Consider the following 8,979-nt stretch of genomic DNA (forward strand, 5'->3'; position numbering starts at 1 on the left):
CTGAGAAGCTGAGAGCTTTCTGGAAAGCCCGACACGCAGCTCGAGCGCAGCGCTGCATTCTCAGCGCTTGCTGAGAAGCTGAGAGCTTTTCTGCAAAGCCCGACACCAACTAACGTTACGGGGTTAAATGCGGGGTTAAATGCGGGGTTAACAGCCTTTTTTTTGCAAAGAAGACATTAGTAAAGTTATAAGCGAAGATCGATTCACAAGGATCTGACAGCTGTCTCCGCCATTTGTTTTTTCTACATTGTCATTTGAGGTAACCAAAGCCTTTTAGTAAGAGAGTTGCCATGGCAACTCAATAACCCATGGCCATGGGTTATTGGAGTGGGTTACTGGATTTATACAATGGCTGTGAACCAATCAGATTGCTTGATTTGAGAGAGCCGTTTTATAATGTAATATATACAGCTTATTTGGGGTCCAATCTGATGCTGAAGAACTGCCTCTGTGTCGTGTGAGGAATGGAATATAGGGACATTTTCATACACTTCATTAGGTTCCCATTATCACATTTTGCTGTGGGTGATCAGCTGGAGTGAGTGATCAGGTCTGCCTGGTTCCGTCAGACACACACAGACTGAAAGATGACATGATTAAGGGGTCATGTGGTTAATTGTACAATAGTACGTCTCATTCTTGGAAAGGAAATAGATGCCGGGGGCACAGTAATTCATGCGAGTCGCATCATGAGAAACAAGCAGAGCAGGTTATGATTGCTTTTAGCCTTTTGTTTTTTTTTCCGTCTGTCCTCTGTATTATGCAAATGATTATTAATGTGCAGGGAGAAAATGTGCTGGAGTTTGTATGCTAGCTACTGTGCATTGAAGAGAGAGAGAGAGAGAGAGAGAGAGAGAGAGAGAGAGAGAGACAAAGAGGCTGGCAAGGGAGATGGAGGAGAGAGAGCAGATGCCTATGTGAACAAGATGAGGAGTATAACAATTCATCACACATTTTTCACAGTGACTGGTTTGATTTTGGTAAACAATCAAGCATGCCACCTGGGCAAAGGGTACCGGGATTGTAAACGCATGACCGTGTGACAATGTAATCAAAAGGAATTAACAATGTAATTGAAAAAAAAAAATCCCCTTGTAAACAATGCATTGAAGTGGTCCAAGACAGCAAGTGCCCACCCACACCTTCTTCCCCTGTATGAAGCCGGACCTCCGCTCCTGGCTCTCCCCCCACCTCTCATGTCTTCCAACCCCCTTAATCTGTCGTTCACACACTCTGCCCCTCTGCCTGACCTCCGACCTCCCATCCCATTCCTTCCCTCTGACACCCCACTCTCTCCGTTCATCCTCTCTTCAGTTTGAACCGGCGGTGTGACAACACTGCCATCTCTGGTCATGACATTCTTTTCTCACTTCTACCCTCTTGCCATGTATCTGTCCGTGGAGTCCTCCGCAGCCCCCAGAGTGTCTTCAAAATCACCCAGCCAACAGTGTAATGAAGCTCGACTGCCATCTACCGCCCACTGGGATTTTCTCCATCTCACCGACATGCTCGCCCCCACAGCAAAGACAGAGAAGCTGGAGCAACACTGCCATCTGCTGGCTGTTAAGTGAAGTACTTTTTTTGGTTAAGTAAAATCAGTTCATATTAGTTCCTTATTGTGTACTGTAGTTCCTTAATGTGTTATTGTTGTAATTTACAGTATCCCTCTCTAACAGAGCAGGGGGCGCTAAATAATTGTAACATTTTTCATGACTTATAGTATGTCTGAAGAAGACCACTTGAGGGTGAAACAGTGTTAAAGAAAAGTCTGATTTGGCCATGTTTGTACACATGCATTGTTATGACCCTGGGTCATTTAGAGGTCATTTGTTTTGTGATGTGTTAAAAGATACTCCTCAGTGTGTGTGCTTCAGTGTGCGATGAGGGTTGCTGCTGGCTGATTGGCTGTGCAGAGGATTTAACCCATCTTTCTATCCATAATCTTTCAGGAGGTGTAAAGAAAGAGCACCCCTGCGGGTGACATAATGGAGCCGGATTGTTTTAGGTAATTAGGGCATTTCCCTAATTACCTAATGATGTGATGTCTCTTGAGCAATGATGACATCATCTGGTGAAATCATCACTGATGACATCATCATTGAGTGCTCGAGTGACATCACTGGTGACCACCAAGTCTATACATAAGAGATATCAGTGATTTAAATCCTTCCTTGCTATAGTTATCAATTGGACGACTCTTGCTCACAGCCCAGCCAATCAAATCTGAACCTGTGGCAACACCATGGACCATGTTGCGCCTGTGATAATGGCGGATGTGGTTGTGGAGCAGTTAGTCGACCAGAAGCCCGACCTGGACCAGAACTTGAACGGTGAGGCGGACGAGAAAGATGAGGCCGACCCAGCCGAGGAGACAGCCAAGAAGAAGAAGAAGAAGAAGAAGAAGAAGAAGAAGAGCAAGTCCATAACGCCAGGTGCAGAGGCAGAGGGGAATGGAGTGGCTGAAGTAACCAAACAGCTGGGGAAGCAGGCTATAGAAGACAAGAAGAAAGAGGATGGGGAGGAAGACGGAGATGGAGAAAACCCAGCAGGGAACAAGAGAAAGAAGAAAAAACCCAAAACTCAGACTGACCCTCCATCGGTGCCCATCTGTGATTTATACCCAAATGGAGCGTTCCCCATCGGACAGGAGTGTGAATACCCCACTTTACAGGATGGTCGGAGCGCGGCATGGCGTACGAGCAGCAGGGAGAAGCGGGTGCTGGATAAAGCCAACGAGGAGGTGTGGAGCGACTTCAGACAGGCGGCCGAGGCCCACAGACAGGTCCGCCAGCACGTCCGCAACTTCATGAAACCCGGCATGACCATGATCCAAATCTGCGAGCGATTGGAGGACTGTTCTCGGAAGCTTATCAAGGAGAACGGACTGAACGCCGGCCTGGCCTTCCCCACCGGGTGCTCTCTGAACCACTGTGCAGCCCACTACACGCCCAACGCCGGAGACCCCACCGTGCTGCAGTACGACGACGTCTGCAAGATCGACTTTGGCACGCACGTCAACGGGCGAATCATTGACTGTGCCTTCACTGTCACCTTTAACCCAAAGTACGACGCGCTGCTGGAGGCTGTGAGAGACGCCACCAATACTGGAATCCAAAACGCTGGAATCGATGTGCGTCTGTGCGACGTTGGAGAGGCAATTCAGGAGGTGATGGAGTCCTATGAGGTCGAGCTTGACGGCAAAACATACCAAGTGAAGCCGATACGAAACCTGAACGGTCATTCGATCGGCCAGTACAGGATCCACGCTGGCAAGACTGTGCCCATCGTTAAAGGAGGAGAGGCGACGAAGATGGAGGAGGGAGAGGTATACGCCATTGAGACGTTTGGCAGCACAGGGAAGGGTGTGGTGCACGATGGCATGGGGTGCTCTCACTACATGAAGAACTTCGACATCGGCCACGTCCCCATCACGCTGTCCAAGGCGAAGCACCTGCTGAACGTGGTCAACGAGAACTTTGGCACACTGGCCTTCTGCCGCCGCTGGCTGGACCGCCTGGGCGAGAGCAAGTACCTGATGGCCCTGAAGAACCTGTGTGAGCTGGGCATCGTGGACCCTTACCCCCCGCTCTGCGACTCCAAGGGCAGCTACACCGCTCAGTTCGAGCACACCATCCTGCTCAGGCCCACCTGCAAGGAGGTGGTGAGCCGGGGTGACGACTACTGAGACCCAACCGCCACTACCTCCCAACCTCACTCACTCCTGCCAAACACAGCACCTCCAAACTCAACTCCTTTGCCAGAGAATAAACCCCTTGTTGCCAAATGCCTCTTACACTACAGTACCCACAATGCACCACTTACAACTCGCAAAGAAGAGGGGCTGGCTTTCTTGGCATACTTCCAGTGACCGCAAAGCAGCTGCAGCCCTAACTTCCTAAGTCACACCTGAGACCTGCAACGGTAACACAGCCTGCAGAGACACAAAGAAGTTACTATAATTGGAGAGCTGTCTGTCTGTGCGTTTGTCCCACTGACCTAAAAATATGGACAGAGCTATGCCATTGATTTTGGTCACCCGTTTTTTTTAGCACATATTTAAACATACAGAAATACTGATAGTTATCAAGATAAACAAGAAAAGAAATGTGCAAAGTAGAGGCAAGAGACCCGCAAGGGCCTATACGAGGCCTCTACTAAGAGTTGATTCGTTGGGAGGGAATGGGTTGTCCTTACGCAGCTCACGCGAGATGGGGGTTTCCCAGAGCCGCAGCTCCGCCTGCTATTGGTCTGTGATCGGCAAGCTGCACGATCACTGGACAGGTGACCTGTCAATCACCCCCTTTTCTATTGTCTATTTTACTCCAAACAAATGAGTTATATAAGAAATGACCCCCCCTACAGCTGTTATGAACAGGTGAAATGAGCTATATAGACCAAATCCATGTGAAGGCCCAGGCTGTAAAGATGCTTAAAAGTGGGGCATTTTAACATGGGGGTGAACGGGAATGAGTGGACTTCTGAGCCCTCCCTCAAGTGGCCATTCGAGGATTTACAGCTTTCGGGATTACTTCCGTGTCCGTGTGGGAAAGGGGCAGAGCTTGCCCACTGGTTTGTTTGGAGTTGCAAGGCGCACTATTGCTCCGATCGTCTCCAAAATTTGCCGAAACACTTTTCAGGGGTCTGGAATAGATTTTTTTTCCCCCACAGTGGGGCACCACAGTGGGGCGCTATAGTAATATTTGACCTATTTTAGGCCTTCACACTCACATAGACATTACAATGGCTCAAGTGACATCACTGATGACAGGAAATTGGCTTGAGCCAGCTTATAGACACTGCGGAGCGCATCATCATTCAGAAACCACGGCCAAAACAGGGGGAAACAACGCCCCCTCCCCCAATCCTGGCGTTCTCCCATGTCGCAAATTCTCAATGGCTTTTGCTCAGCAGTACAAAAAAACTTTTATTGGTGATTTTTTACATTTGTTGTCTGCGCAGCCCCACCACACAACAGCTTTTAGCTATGTTTAATTCAAGGAAAAATGACGCTGGTGTGTGGAAGTGAACGGAGAGCTTTCCCCAATGATGGGCGTGGCCTATTTCATGCAGTGTCTCTCTAGCAACTGGTTGACCGCACAAAGACATCAGTGATTGCCCCAGTGACATCACTGATAACATGATTGAGTGACAGACTGAATTGTGATGTCATCATTGATGTCATAAATCCTTCGCTGCAGAGGTTATAAATGAGATGACTCTTGTTCACAGCCCAGCCATTCAATCCTGAACCTGCGACAACAGCATGGACCAGCTCGAGCCACTTCCAGGCCACTAGAGCAGTGGTTCCCAACCCCCGGACCACGAACGAACCAGTCACTAACCCTACCCACCCCTCAAATCCCTGCTTTCTAGCACCTTCCCATCCCTATGGTCAACACCCACGCATGTGTGTTTCAACAATGGGGAGTCAGTGAGTCAGTCAGTATGACCCTGAGGCTTTTCAAAAACACCAGCTATGACTATTATGTTACAGTTACCATTTCTAAACATGCAGTGAATTCCTGAACATTCTCAGACACTACTCAAGACGGCCTGCATGTTTAACAACAATTGTCCGGTATGAGCGCGCTCCTGCAAGCACGGACTTTACCCACAACAGCCCCAAGTACAAAGTCCGCGTCGCTGGCTGAGTGGGTGTAGTTTAGCAGCTCCCACCCAGCTCATTTTCCGGAACATGCCGTGAGTGGGCGGGTGGTTGAATGCCACTTTTACAAACCATTAATGTCCCCGTGCTATTTAATAATTTCATGACGTATTACGTGGCTGGATTATTTGGAAGAGAGCCAAATTGACGACGCTGAAGTTGGCATCCTCAGCTTCTGATTGGAATGTTCCGGTCCACCTTAAAAAGTGGCATTCAAGCTAGTTCACAAACTGAAAAACAGTATAGTATATAGGTGGGAGATTAAATTAGAATCAATTATAGAATGAATCCTGCATTTTGTTCATTTTTACTGTAGCATACTAGCATGTTATTCTTATTGACCTCAAAAAGGTTATCCTATTTGTGTAAACTTGGAGAAAATGGTTGATTTCACAGTTTTCCCCCCATCTAGTCTATTTAAGCCTCATTTTGTCTTTTACAGGAGAGGAGCAAAATATATTCCACGTCCAACCTCCATGTCCCTCTAGTCCAGATCTGTTTAGATCCATGAAAGGACATGCACCCCGACTACTGCCTGTCCCCCCAGTAGGCTACTCTTTCAGGCATTGCGAGGTGACAAAGGGCTCCAAGACGGTCTGCTGACACTGTGGTGTGTTCTGCCAATCTCCTGGTGGACCTCACTTCAGTGTGTCCTGGTGGCTCACCTGGTAGCATGCGTACGTACGACAGAGGCTCGGTCCTTCACGTGGCCGATGCGGGTTCGAATCCGACTCCAGGTCCTTTGCCGCATGAGCCTCCTGGCCTTGTACTTGTGCAAACGGAGTGAAGAATAAACTCTTGAATGTTGAAATCCTTTCATATCATCATCATACATCCAAATTTCTATGGCACTACTACCCAGTGCTGTTAGTTGAGCACAAATACTGCTGGGTTTAAGAAGTGGTCAGGCCAACAATGACAGACCTCTGAAAGCAATTCCCCCCACTTCAGCTTGGGATGGACATGGAGAGGGGGGACCTGCTGCTTAGGTAACAACCTGTCCTCCATATCTACCTGCACAGGCTTTGCAAACTCCATAGTCTCCCGAGGATCATAGTTATTTTATGTTATTGTCTGTGTCTCTACTGTCTATTTATGTCTCTCAAATATCTTTGTGATTATTGCTGCTGTAATCCCCTGATCCTCTTTGGGGATGAATAAAGTAGCCTACCAAATTTGAAATTTGAAACTTAAAACATTGTAGTTACTCAACAAGTCCACTAGATGTCAGTCTGTAGCAGTATTTTGAACTAGACACTCAACATCTACCACTGGTGAATGTAAAGTTGTGGCTGTTAAGCTGACCTTTATTACATCTGTAAAATTGTAGAAACATCTAATGCAGTGGTTCTCAACTTGTGGTACAGGTAGCACTGGTGGTACAGGTAGCACTGGTGGTACAGGTAGCACTGGTGGTACAGGTAGCACTGGTGGTACGCGGAGCTCCCTCTCATACTTTATGGTGGTAATTTCTGAGGTGCTACTTGGTGTAAGAAGCTTGAGAACCACTGGTCTAATGAAAGCAATTTATAGGACTGATAATTCCTAGTGCTGCAACTGGGATCTGAATCAGTTCACCAAAGGTGGTTCACCTAATTTAATATATTAGCAGAAGTGTGCATAAAAAATCTCCTTATTACAAGTGCTGGTCTTATTATGTTTGTACATGTTGCTCATTTCAATGGACCAGATTACGATGGCAATACTGGCGTCAATATCACTGCCGTGAAGCAGTGAAGGAGGCAGTTCACCCAGACACTCACCTCTTTAGGGAGATAGTTTACTCGCCTATTTTCAGATCATCAAACTATATCAATGTTATGTTTGAACCTCTCCTGTTTTACAGCTGCTTCTTTCGCCATGTAAGTGGATGGGAAAAACGTCCTGGGCTACAGGTGTGGGTGTAAGATCTACTCGCCCTACCGGATGTGCTCGGTTAAACTCTCACAACATTTATTTAAAAAAAGTAAGGCTCATGTTTATGAGAAATGGTCCTGTAACACTTGAATCATGATCATTGAATGTTTGTATGATTAATATTCTTAATGTATTGTAACGTGTTCGGGTAATCCAAGTATTACCTGTAATGTGATGTGCAACCTAAGTGTCTGGATCGCAGCTAGGAACTGATGTGTGTGGGTGTGTTCCTAGGGGGAAGGGGATATATGTGACCAGCGGCCGGGGCGGAAGCCAGTCAGTGCCATGCGGGCGAGCAGACCGGTTGTTGTGTCTAGAGCTAGCGGTGTGAAGCTAGCTGCTAGGAGCTAAAGAAGCCTGTGAATAAAGAACCTGTACCAACTACAACTCTCCGTTCTTTGGCGTATCACTGATACGCTACATTGGTGTCAGACAGTAAAGCGGTAACGCCTCTGATTCGGCCGGGAGAGGAGAGAGTGAGGAGGAACGACGGAGAAAGTGCGGAATGGAGCGGCTAAAGATGAAAAGGGAGGTGGAAGAGTCTGAAGCCTCGGTGTATCCGGAGAATAGGGGGGAATACAGACGGATGAAGGAGGAATACAGACTGATGAGGGAGAACCTCGGGCGGGAGGAGAGCGGAGCCGAGCAGGGCCCCGCTGGCAGACAGGCGGGGAGTGACGAGGCTGAAGCACGGCACGCGACGGCGGGGGATGGCGCCCGCAGAACCAGGAAGGACGTGCTCGTCCCGAAATACAACGGTAAAGGCGAGTGGGAGGCATACTGCAAGCAGTTTGAGGAGGCTGCAGAATGGAATGGCTGGACGAGAAGGGAGAGAGCCAGCCATCTCGTGATGTCCCTCGAGGGCGAGGCTACGGCGTGCGTGTCGGCAATAGCGGATACAAAGGACTTGGATGTGGTGATGGGGGCCCTGCGGAGACGCTTCGGACGATGTGAAGAGCAGGCCATCGTAGCCGCGGAACTGTGTAACAGACGCAGACGGCAGGGTGAGTCGCTGCGTGCACTGGCAACAGACATTGAGACTCTCAGCCGGCGCGCATACAGCCAGCTACCGACGGAGGCGCTGGATGGGTTAGCCCTAAGCTACTTTGTCCAGGCCATCGAGCCACGGGGTCTAAGCCAGAAGGTAACGCTGGGACATCCAAAAACACTGGGAGCAGCGCTGGAGTTGGCGCTGGAGATAGAGACAGTAGAAGGCTGGGATAAGAGCAGCGGCATAATGGAGGCCGCCCCAGTGGTGAGAATGGCAGCGGAGAGCCAGCTACAAGAAGAGCCAGCGTGGAAGACGGCCTTGGCAGAGCAAGGCAACATGGTGAAAGAGCAAGGCAACATGGTGAAAGAGCTATCTGAGTCGGTGCGCCAGTTAACAGAACAACTGC

General features: G+C 48.7%; 1 pseudogene across 1 annotated transcript; it reads left to right on the forward strand.

Moving 5' to 3' along the window:
* Positions 1-2,266: 2,266 nt before the first annotated feature.
* LOC310781434 (methionine aminopeptidase 2 pseudogene) lies at positions 2,267-3,685 on the forward strand (annotated as a pseudogene). Its single transcript has one exon. The product of its transcript is annotated as a methionine aminopeptidase 2 pseudogene (transcript).
* Positions 3,686-8,979: the final 5,294 nt, after the last annotated feature.

Source organism: Poromitra crassiceps (assembly GCF_964638095.1).
Source record: "Poromitra crassiceps genome assembly, chromosome: 8".
NCBI classification, from domain to species: Eukaryota; Metazoa; Chordata; class Actinopteri; order Beryciformes; family Melamphaidae; genus Poromitra; species Poromitra crassiceps.